Source organism: Anabrus simplex, chromosome 6, assembly GCF_040414725.1.
Source record: "Anabrus simplex isolate iqAnaSimp1 chromosome 6, ASM4041472v1, whole genome shotgun sequence".
Taxonomy (NCBI): domain Eukaryota; kingdom Metazoa; phylum Arthropoda; class Insecta; order Orthoptera; family Tettigoniidae; genus Anabrus; species Anabrus simplex.
In genome coordinates, this window is record NC_090270.1 from 24986383 (window position 1) to 24998890 (window position 12508).

The window sequence follows — 12508 nt, forward strand, 5'->3', positions numbered from 1 at the left end:
GCTGCCCTTCCAGGACAACTTCGATTTGTGCTAGTTTTTTATCTTTTGTATTTTGTTTTGTGCTCGCTTACAACAAGGATTTCAAATTTGAAACGTCCGAGTGCCTCATGCATCCAAGTGTAAGGTTTGGTACTCATTAGTCATGATGTGTAGATTTCCATAAAGTAAAAATAAATTTACCATTGATTTTATAGGTATAGATGGATAAATTATGCTTAGTGGGAGTGTGGGGCGCGTGAACATCTTAGGGGCTGATCCCCTGGCTTGCCAGCCAAAGGTTGAGGTTAGAATTCTGATTAATCCAGGGACAATATTTTTAGCTTGATAATCGCGTGGTGCCAGGAAGGGCATTCAGCTTTACACACCCGACCAAAACCAAAACTGAGGCTGGGTGGGTCTAGCAAGCCCAGAAAATTTAGGATAAGCTGAAGAAAGAAGGAAAGATACATTTAGAACTGTAAATAAATAATTAAATGTCCTCCCTTTAATAGTTCATAAGAGGCTGCCTGGCTGAGGCGGTATAGGCATACTCGGTTCACCCAGAAGGATGTGGGTTCGATTTCCCGTCTGGAAGTCGAAAAATTTAAGAAACGAGATATCCATTTCCACGAGTTTACATAGTCTTGAGGTTCACTCAGCCTGCATAAAATGAGCACTGGGTTAACTCCTGTGAGTAAAGGTGGCAGGCCGGTTGGACGTAGAGCTTTAAGACTCTACCCCGCAAGTGCCATTGCAAGCCTTTACCTTCCACCCTTCTCAGGGCCTTCATGACCTGTACGGAGATTTTTTTTTACTTTTAATAGTTCAGAATTTATCTGTGAGGAGTGGATTGTCGCAAGAAATGCCATATTCAATATTTAATTTATCTAGGACAGTTGAATAGATGAATCTGGTATCGAGTATTAATTAATATCTTCAGCAATTTAATTTTCTATGATCCTCTCCATCTTTTCCCACTTAGGGTCGAGTTTTGTGGCCCGCCATTCCCCAATAATTTGTATCTCGCATCCTATTCTTATCGGCATTGGTGCTGCTGAGGTCCGCCCAAACACAGGCTGTCCGTCTTTCTTGGGTCGTATTTGAGCTGGTTGGCCAACTGCTAAAAGCTTGTCCACTTTATGAACTACATATTCGCCCTTGAAGGTGACCAATCCGGGCTGACTGGCTCAGTCGGTCGGGGTGCCGGCCTTCTGATCTCAACTTGGGAAGTTCGAGCCTGGCTACGTCCAGTTGTATATAAAGGCCCTCAAATACGTCAGCCCCGTGTCGGTAGATTTACTATACTGGCACATGAATTAACTGCGGGAGAAAACTTATATCACCTCGGCGTCTCCAAAAACTCCCAAAAAGTATTTAGCGGGATGATAAAAAATGCAATTGTTATTACCCTAAGGTGACCAGACCATATTAAAGGGTGTTATTTCAATATCTGTGAGCATGGTCCTACTCTCAGAGACTTTTTGACGGTGCAGTTACAAATTGCGTCTAGCTTGATCACTCCACGAGCCGATCTTCGTATCGTCACCTCACCTACATGGAGATTTTGCTCGCCTGACTTCTTGGTATCCCAGCATTATGATCTATATGCAATGGATGGACTGTAAACCGTTTCATAAATTATTAAATTATGCTATTGATTTAAAACTAAACAATAAACTTTTATGCTTTATCCTTTTATTTCTCTCGTGTCTGATTTTACAAGCAAATATCGCGAATACCGCTTCACTAACTGTACCTAACGATCAGAACTGACTTTTGGAGGTGAGTGTACCGGTGAGTGATGTGCGAACCTGAGACGGGCAATGTAATGAGATATCATTAATTACTTAATGGAAAAGCAGGATATAAATTGATCACTTCAGAAAAGCAAATCAATCTGCATTAACAATGTAAAAATGTCTTCCATTTAAATAGGATTAAAAATGCATCAGTCGGGATCAATACCAGATTAAGGAGTTCATTAAAACTCAGCTTGTAGACGCGCCGAGCAAATTCTAATAACGACATTCAGTCATGCGTAACACTTTTCAGCGTCGCGAAGGCTTTGTTCAGTAAGGTAGGCTCCACTGATCACGTGATCGGTAGTAATGAGCGCTCGGATTGGATGGTCCTCACAGGGTCCTTCATTACTCTTCACGGAGTGTCGCTGGAGCTATACACACTTCCTTCATCACCTCCACTCGAATATTGAGTGGAGAGCGAGCTTGTAGTTTTTTCTGACGGGATATCGTTACGAAACCTCCAATTTCCCGTTGAATACAGAAACATAATATTTTACAACTTCCACGTACACTCGAAATGTTCAATGGCCTCTGGAGTAGAGACCTTAACGTACGTCATCGTGTCAGTAAGCTTGGGAGGTGCTTGTTCTCAGTGTTACCAAATAGTGCTGAGGCCTGAACACTCACAGCCAGTTCCAGGGAAAGATTAAAATATGTTGAAGTGTGGTGCTTCAAAGTGATTCCTTTTCTTTATGGCATTCCCCAATTATTTGTGATTTGCACTTAGTGTGAATTTGACCGTATTGTACGGCTAGATACCCTTCCGTTCGCCAACATTATGTGGAGAAAAGCTTTCGCTACTGCGTGGTTCCTTGGTCGTTGTATTGAACCCTATAGTCGGCCATGTCTAAGTCAAGGTTTCATAATGTAGGTGAAGGTATTGTGACGAACGCAAACGCCTAATCCCCAAGTCAGATGAATTAATATTTCTTTTTCTTTATTTCTTAATGAGTTTACCCTCCAGTTTCGGTTTTTCTTTGGGACTCAGCAAGGTATCGCACTTCTACAGCTTCAAGGGCAGTGTCTTATAGCATGAGACATAGGGTCGGGGATACCACTGGCGACGAGTACCAATACCTCTCCCAGGTGGCCTCACTTGCTATGTTGAACAGGGGCCTTGTTGGGGGATAGGAAGATTGGAAAGGATAGACAAGGAAGAGGGAAGTAAGTGGCCGTGGCCTTAAGTTAAGCACCATCTCGGCATTTGCCTGGAGGAGAAATAGGAAACCTGCGAGGATCCCGTTACAGCCTTCGTATCTATTTTCAAATTTCCTGGCAGAGCCGGGAATCCAACCCGTCCCTCTGGGGGTGGCACCTAATCACACTAACCACTAAACCACAGAGGCGCTGAATTAAAATTACGTAGTTAATATTCTCGTTCTGGCTTTGAATTATCCTGGTGTCCTTTCAATCGAAAGCAAGGAAGCTGACCACTCAACCAGAGAGTCACACAAGTGCTGTGCTACGGACACCTACCCAAAACATCGGGAGTTGATGAAGTACGCGACACCGAAGAGCTGAAAAACTAGCAAAGTAAGAAGAGGTCATGAACGGTGTAAAAAGAAACAATGGCATGATTTTTGGTATATGGTGAGAGAAAAGCAAGTATCAGACACATTCAAGGTAAAATTTAGGGAAGGCGAGGCCATGGACGAAGACGAATATCCTGGTTATAAAAAGCTGCCCCATTCGAACGGAAGTATCATTGCCACTTTGTTTAACGTTGCTCAATATACATAACAATTTACTCTCATGACATCCGTCGATTGAGTATAATAATAATAATAATAATAATAATAATAATAATAATAATAATAATAATAATAATAATAAGAATAATAATTTGGAACAAGGAGACCCTACCCGAAAATTGGAAAACAGCTTTGATCCATCCACTACACATAAAAGGCAGCATGAAGAACATCAACAACTACAGAGGAATATCTTTGCTACTCGTGACTTACAAAATTCTATTACTTGCCATCCTGAAGCGTTTGGAAGCACAAGTCGAACATCAAATAGGTGAATACCAAGGAGGGTTCAGAAAAGGTTGCTCAACAGCTGAACAGATCCAAAATCTGAAAACGATCATCAGATATTGTACACTAAGGTCCAAGCAGTACGTGTCTGTCTTTGTGGACTTTAAGAAAGCGTACGACTCCATAGAACGGGAAGTCCTGCTAAACATCTTAAATGAATTTCGAGTTGATTTGAAACTGCTGGCATTAATTAGAGCCACCCTGACCGTTACAAAATCCAAGGTGAAGTTCCACGGATATCTCTCGCATTCCTTTGACATAAAAACAGGAGTCCGACAAGGTGATGGGCTATCCCCGATACTCTTCAACTGTGTTCTTGAAAAGATCATCAGAACCTGGCGGGTGAGATTACAGGAAACCAATTACAGTCCATTGAGAATAGGAACCAAATCCAATGGGATCGCAACAGACTGCTTAGCATTTGCCGATGATATTGCTGTTCTCTCAAACGACATAGAAACCGCTAGAGCTCAAGTTGAAATTTTAAAGGAAATTGCCGAACAAACTGGTTTGCAGATATCGTTTGAGAAAACAGAAGTAATGACTAACATCAAAGAGGCTCCACCAAAACTCCATACAAAATACGGGGACATCACCCGAGTAGACAAATTCAAATACCTGGGTGAGATCATCATGCAAAATTGACTGGACAAAGAAGCACTTCAGGAGCGAGTACGCAAACTGGAAATAGCCTACCAAACATCCCGCACAATCTACAACAAAAAATACCTTTCTCAAAACACCAAGATACGTCACTATGAAACAGTTCTGAAGCCAGTAGCTCTATATGCATCTGAAACCCTGTCTCTAAATGCCAACAAAGGACTCCTTGAAGAACTGGAGGAAAGAGAACGCAAAATTGTTAGAGGAATCTTGGGATCAAAACACAGAAATGGAATCCATCAAAAGAGATCCAACAATGAAGTCTACAGCAAAATAGAGAAAATTACCGACACAATCAAAAAAAGACGGGCACGATTTTACGGTCATCTACAAAGAATGGACGGAAGAAAATTAACTAAGGAAATCTTTAACTTTTTGATTCAAACCCCAAAACCACAATTCCCTGGTTTATAAATACTAAAGAAGATCTGCAAATGCTACATATCTCAGCTGAAGACGCCCTTGACAGAGATCTCTTCCGCAAGAAAATATTGACGAACGGGCTAAACCGAGACGAGCAACCGAAGAGAAGACACGGTGCCCCTTGGACAGAGGAGCGTAAGCAGGCCCACTCACAAAGAATGAGGGAAATTTGGGCTCTAAAGAAGGCCAAGTTCAGTGTCAAATGCAACAAGACTTAACGTGGTCCTTGATGACCCCAGCGAATTATATATATATATAATATGAAGACATATTCACGAGATATGATGGTGGTGATTATTGCTTTAAGACCTACAACTGGGTAAGCTTCTTCTATATAACACCTATCGGAGGGAAACGTGCAAAAGGTCTGAAACTTCAAAAATGAAAGTATCAGCGAAAAAAATACAAGGGCACGCGGGGCGTAAAAATGTATGACCCGGTAAGTTTCGGGGACGGGAATGAATAAGAATGGAGCAAGGGATGTCGGATAGGATAGATGAAAGTGAGAAGCCTGGCACAAGTAAGTGGAAGCAATGCCAGGACTCAGCTAAGAGAACCTTCGTCTTCAAACCGCACTCCCTATTTGAGAGTCAATGGGAACCTTTTTAGACGACTCTTACGAAGAGTAGAGAATACCGTAGTTGTTACTTTACTCCCACCACGCAGACGGAGATCACGGGATTTGGAACAGCAGAAACCCATGAAAATGCTACTCATCTACCATGATCCCAGTGAAAGTGTCGCCCGAGGGGCAATAATAATATTGAGAAAGGGATGAAAACCAACTTCCTAACCCACAGTTTGTACAGAAACACCACAGGTAGAGTATAAGGTAATTGTAGTTTTACAAAAGCAAAGCAATGTCGTCCTTGATCTGGACATGAAGGCTCGTGGAGGGTTGGAAGGTTAATACGCACTAGCTGTAGCCTCGGTACTAACTGGAAGAGAGTGTTCAGCCAGCTTTGTTCCCAGGAATTAACCTGAATGAACCTCAGGACCACCTGCCGCCCCAGAAGTGAAAATGTGGTTTCTTAAATATTTCGACTTACCGACAGAGAAACGATCCCATGGCCATCGAGTGAACCATGCACGATTTTAGCACCTCGCCTAATCAGTTTTAGTGTAGTTATTCAACCACAATTTGACTGAATATTTGGCGAACTTCTCTTCGGTTCAAAAAGCCCCGGGTTCGATTTCCGGCGACATCGATGAGTTCAGCCGCATGTGGTTAATTCTTATAGGTCTGGGACTGTTTGTTTGTATTAGTCTCAATAGTACTTTCATTTACCCACGAACACAACCACTACTACCAGCTTCCATGGAAACATACAAGATCCAGATTTATTTTCTTAAAAACAAAAATTGCTTTACCTCGCAACCGACACAGATAGGTCTTATGGTGACGATGGGCCACGGCTGCTTCCTTCCCACTCCTAGCCCTTTCCTATCCCATCGTCACCATAAGGCCTATCTGTGTCGGTTGCGACTTAAAGCAAATCGTGAAAACAAACCAAAAATATTCTTCTAAATGTGGATGTTCCACCTTAAAAGTACGAATTCTGTCCTTCATAGCACCAATCAATATATTTTTGTCTTACAAAGAAACATTTAAATCACTGTCGGCTAGACTGCCAAAGACAGCGTTCTCATATGGCGCAGTCACAGAGAGAGAGGGACTGTATTAGGATAAGCCCTGGGTAGACACTGGGATGAGTCATGAACCCTAATCCTCTCACGGTGAGTTGGAATAATCTGTCCTAAGGTAAGTGAGAAAATGGTTCATTGTTTTCTCTTCACCGCATTCACACGGAATGTGCAGTAGCAGGGAAGTTCCTGCTTCTTCAAGAGGGTCCTCGACCTATCAACTACAAAGCATTCTTCATGACACCCAAATTTCTTCGTGGTTAGGAGGGAGACTTTCAGTTGGTACCGTCCTCTCTGTAAGATCATTTGCTCTGCACTGCACTGCCAAGAACGCAGCCTGAATTGTGGAAGTGGTTAAGAGAGTAATTATTTTGAGCGAAGGAAACTTCTTCGTGATTTGAGCCGTGAAGTTGACGGTAAAATCTCCTATGATGCATAGGACTTTGATGCCTTCGACCTCCCATGTTTGACTGAACCCTCTGCGCAGATATCTAGAGGTGAGATGCCTGGTGGACAGGGAGACAACACATTTTCTTGTAAGAGGCCAATCTTGAGCTATCGTACTTCATCTTAAATCAGTAATCACCACTGCCAGTCTGGTGGCCATGATCGTTAATGTTTCGAGTCCTTACTGGTGTACACTGGGTGACACCGTGATCAGCCGTTTCGATTCCCGTTGGTGGAAGAAATTTTCAGCATTGGAATGTTGCCGGCAGTGTAGGAGAGGTGACTATTTCTAATCACAGGTTTGGGTACCAATGGCATGGGTACAGTTCCAAACATCTCCTGAGTGTTCATGTAGAGTGAGGGGCTTGTGACGCTGTTGATGGTGATTCGTGTGTCGGATGGCGTCGTTAAGCTTTGAGCAGACTTATTCCTGTTACTAAGCAGGATTAGGCCATGCTCCGTACGTCATCAACCTAATAATGTCACTATCATCATCACCAACTGCATTCTTTGATGTGCCGACAGATAAGACTTGGCGTCTTGAAACTTCACTGACCTCCGGGAGATCGAAGCAATACACTTGGCTACTAGCTCACCAACCATTCGACCAGTGGAGCCAACAATAAAATGTTAAGAGTACGTTATCCAATGGTTTGTCCTAAAGTAATCTAGGTTAAATGGATGAGTGCCAAAAATCCAAAACCCGTGGCGCAAAAGCTCCGAAGGGCAATGGCTTACCAAGCGACCCGAAAGTCTGCAGATTGCGAGGTGTCATGTGGTTAGCACAAAGAAAATATTCTCGGCCGTTATTCTTGGAGATCGGGGCCGTTATCTTACCGTCAGATAGCTACTCAATGGTAATCGCGTAGGCTGAGTGGACCTCGAGCTAGTCTTAAGGTACAGGTAAAAATCCCCTGACCTGGTCGGGAATCAAACCCGGGGCCTCCGAGTAAGAGGCAGGCATGCTACCCCTACACCGCGGGGCCGGAAAATGAATGAGTGCGCAATGCTGTAAACAGCTGCCAATTTTGCACTTGGCTCGAACTTTTATCATTAAATTATAGTGTAGTACATTATTGAATACATCACAGTGGGAACACTGGCTTCAGAGTCAGGTTTCTTTGATTTTTCTGCTATGGATGGGAGCCGTAGAATTCATCTACAATATCCTATGACTGTTGTAAGGGGTGACGAAAAAGGAACCAGCGGCTCTCAACTAAAGGATGTGGTTTTCTCAACCATGGTTCCCCTAGCTGAGTCTGACAGTACTTCCACTTGCTCTTTTCTGACCTCGACGGTGTTAGGTTTACAAGGTCTGGGAATTATTTCTTGTTCACGCCCTTCGTGGGAAGGGGAATGGCACATGATCTTCTACTTCCCATTTAACTGGATCGAGCTCATTAAATCATTTTACTCAGCTAAATAGCTTTGTCCGAACACGCTTAGTTACTAAATCACTCGCCATTGAATTAAATACTGGCCTAATGCAAACCGGCCTTTAGTTACAACGGTGACTTGGTCCCGACTCTTAAAACCGATTCTACATTCTGTGCTATACTTTTGACAGTATCTATGGTAAGGCTGATGACACTATACGGTCTCAAATTGGTAGAAAATCGGTAAACCCTCACATACTGTATCAAAGTAAACCGACTGATCAGTGTATCACCTAATTATGTGTAACATCTAGTAGCCTATCACTAGTACAAAGCAACATCTACCTTTGAAGTACCTGTAAGTAGGTGATTTACAACTCGCCTTGTTTCCATGTCGAATAATCTGTGCTTTGAGTTTTGTAGAAATAGGTTTACCCAATGCGCTCTAATAAATTAGTTGACAATGATCTGGCGGGAAGTGGCCCAGAGGTAATCAAACGACAGTACTGAACCGGAATATAGTGGCATGCTCTGTGAAATGTCCATGACTAATTGTTAACGTACTCCGTAGGAATATTATCGTCGAATGAAATGTAGTAGAACGTCATTAACACGAACTCACCTAACACCAACACTCAGTTAAAATTAACCAATTCTTTGTCCCAGTATGGAATGTAACTTATTATTTCTGAATGAAGGTTTCATCGGTTATTATGAATTTCGGATACCAAGAACTACGAACACTTTCTTAGACCTTACCTTATTATCTCTCACTTAATGCGAACAATTTGTATTGTTTGTAAGTTCCTCCTATGCTAGGAGATGCGCGTAGTACAAAGTAATCCTTTGTCCAATCATAGTTTATTTGGGTGTCGAGTGGCTTAACATTGATGTTTCTTGGTGCAGTTAGATCGACAATCGTGAACGCTACTGAGTCAGCGATCAGCTTGTATTCGATACCTAAAGCACCATTTCAATAATGCGCACATTAAATGTAAGGAAAGCTGAGTGAGTTGGCAGTCACGTAGGTATCGGCTTTCTTAGTGAGTTCAAATCCCACTGTCGGTAACCCTGAAGAAGGTTCTCCGTGGTATCGCATGTTTACACCAAGCAAATTCTGCCTTAATTATTGCCACGGCCGCTTCCTTCCCACTCCCAGTCCCTTCCTATACCATCACCATAAGGTCCGACTCGTTGGCTGAACGGGCAGCGTACTGGTCTTCCGTTCAGAGGGTCCCGGGTTCGATTCCCGGCCGGCTCGAGGATTTTAACCTTAATTGGTTTATTCCAATGGCACGAGGGATGGGTGGGTGTGTTGTCTTCATCATCATTTCATCTTCATCACGACGCGCAGGTCGCCTACCGAGTCAAATAGAAAGACTTGCACCTGGCGAGCCGAACCCGTCCTGGGATATCCCGGCACTAAAAGCCATACGACACTTCATTTATCACCATAAGACCTATTTTTGTCGGTGTAACGTAAAGCAAATTATAAAAAAGTAAGGAAAAAATACTATTTAAGATCAATAGTTGTTACTGTTTGAGGTAGCGGTAGAGATCAGAAAAATATGTAATTCCACACAGCCACTAAGAAATTTTAACGTTTACAAAGTGTTGGTGCAACATCTGAAGTCAGGTTGTGCAGGTTACAATATACATTATACTCGTTCCAGTAAATTTGCATACTAAATTATTTCTGTCTACAAATCCGAATCACTTCGCTATCAACAGTACTCATAACTTCCGTTAACTCAGGGCTGACTTCGGATGTCGCACCAACACTTTCAAAAGTTAAAATTTCTTAGCACCCGTACTGTTTATTTATTCTCATTTATTTATTTATTTATTTATTTATTTATTTATTTATTTATTTATTTATTTATTTATTTATTTATTTATTTACTTATTTATTTATTTATTCCTATTTCGTCGAGAGCATTGGACGTCACATGGTTCCGAACTGCTTCTTAGCTCAGTATTCCTTGATCTTTGCACTGCGGGTTGTTTTCCTTTCCTGAATATTCCTTGGGCTCAATTTTTAAAAATGTATTTATTTATTTATTTATTTATTTATTTATTTATTTATTTATTTATTTATTTATTTATTTATTTATTTATTTATTTACTGGCGGGACCTAGTGTTTACAGTTCACTATGTCTTCTGGTGTGGGCTAGAGCAATCTTGTTACTTTCATTGATCTGTCTCAGCTTTATCCTTGGCTTTGACAAAATGAAAGTGACTGAGGTATGAGCGATGCTAGTAATGCTATTCCTTATGCAGCCAGTCCCTGCTATGAATGGTGTGAAAATATTGCTCATAGGGTCGGTTGGTGCATGCATTTCAGTGGGCTTAGCAGACTGATATGTAATAGCAACTTCTGGCTCGGTGACGAAAGCAACGGGAAACTACCTCACTCCTCATCTCCCTAGTACGCCTCTTCAGTGATGCCTAGGACATCTATGACAGCTAATGGCGGAGCTGTTGAGGATCCGACCAGCCTTCGGGCTGACTAAACATTTATTTATTTATTTATTTATTTATTTATTTATTTATTTATTTATTTATTTATTTATTTATTTATTTATTTATTTATTTCTGTCAGTGCCGGGATTGACCGAGTGCTCACCTGGTGCAGGTATTTGTATCTGACACCCATAGGCGATTTGCGCATCTGGGTGTTAGATTACGATGATAATTAGATAGCGAGAGGGGGAATCAACGGTGTCAGCATGTAGCCTACTTCTTTCGAATATCGCCCTGTGTTCTGCTAAAGTCTTAACTTTTACATCCGATGGACGAATCACCGTCAACAGTGTCTACCCTTCTCTCCATGTGAACAATGCGGACAGGTTTGGCATTGAACCCAGGCTTTTGGCACGCAATTTAGTGCTTAGAAATTGCATACTACTACCTCCCCTACCTTCCCGGGCAAATTCTGATGGTGAAGTATTTTCCTATGAACGGAATTCGAACCGGCTAACCACGGTTACCTTTACCACCTTGGCCACCAGAAAGGCTATTTATTCCATGGCTGAATGATTAGCTTTGAGGCTTTCGGTTCATACGATCTCGGGTTTGATTCCCAGTGTCAAACATATTCACGCGGGTCGGAGACGAGGTGTTTGAGCTTGTCCCAGTTCTCACCTCTTCATATTCACACAACACATCAAACTATCAACCACCGCAAATAGTGAATACATCTCTCCATATAAGTTTGACGTCAGGAAGGCCATCTGGTCAAAAAAACAGATGGCGCACAGTTCATGCCTGCGACCCTACTAGGTTGTGGAAAAAGGTGAACGAGAAGTGTTCAGTGTGGTGGGTTGCCTAGTTTTCCTTGCAATTCCTCTTGACAAAGTAATCGCCACCACCACCAACTATCACCCAGAGATGACGAATATAATCCAGGGTATTCCTACATATAGGACTAATTATATTTATTGTAACTTCCTTCTCCCTTGAGCACAACTCTCACGTTTCACGAGACAGTCAGTGAGTCGGCTCATTTGGCTTCCCCTCACTTCACAGCCATATAATTGAACACATCCTCGGTTAAATTTATTTTACTCAGCCCGAACGTCCCAGTAGCTCCATCTCGTATTTTATTTCATAACACTTGCCGAGGAATTCTTTGTCCCGGGCACTAAACCAATTTGTTCTTCCAGACAGAAATGCCTGAGGTAGGAGAAAACTCTTATGTTAAGTCTAGTTTTGCTGCAGGAAAAATGGTGTCTCTCGTGAATGTAGAAGGCAATGAAGTTAAACTTTAGTATCGCAGTTTAAGGAAGACAGTGGCAGGGAAGCAGCTGTATTACTTCCTACCGGTAATGAAATTGAGAAGGCTGTGAGGAGGTTCTCATCCACTGTCATCTATTTTAGCCTTATGAAATTGAAAGTAGTGTTCATCTCAATTCGGAGACCCAGGCAAGAGACACATCTTCAGGATTACATCACATAATGGGCAATGTTCCTTTTCCTGAGGAGTAGCTACTTACAGGTGTTATTAAGAGTTAATGTTGTTGTCTTTTGTTGTTGTTGTTAATGTTGTTTGAGTCGTCAGTCTATAGACTAGATTCATGCAGTTCTCCATGCGACCTTATCTTGTACTAACGTTTTTATTTCTACATAACTACT

At 42.0% G+C, this 12508-nt stretch overlaps 1 protein-coding gene across 1 annotated transcript in view; it reads right to left on the minus strand.

The window, feature by feature from the left end:
* Window positions 1-12508, minus strand: part of LOC137501278 (neuropilin and tolloid-like protein 1) — a 511795-nt gene that overhangs the window by 370130 nt on the left and 129157 nt on the right. The gene's annotated exons all lie outside the window — the stretch shown is intronic.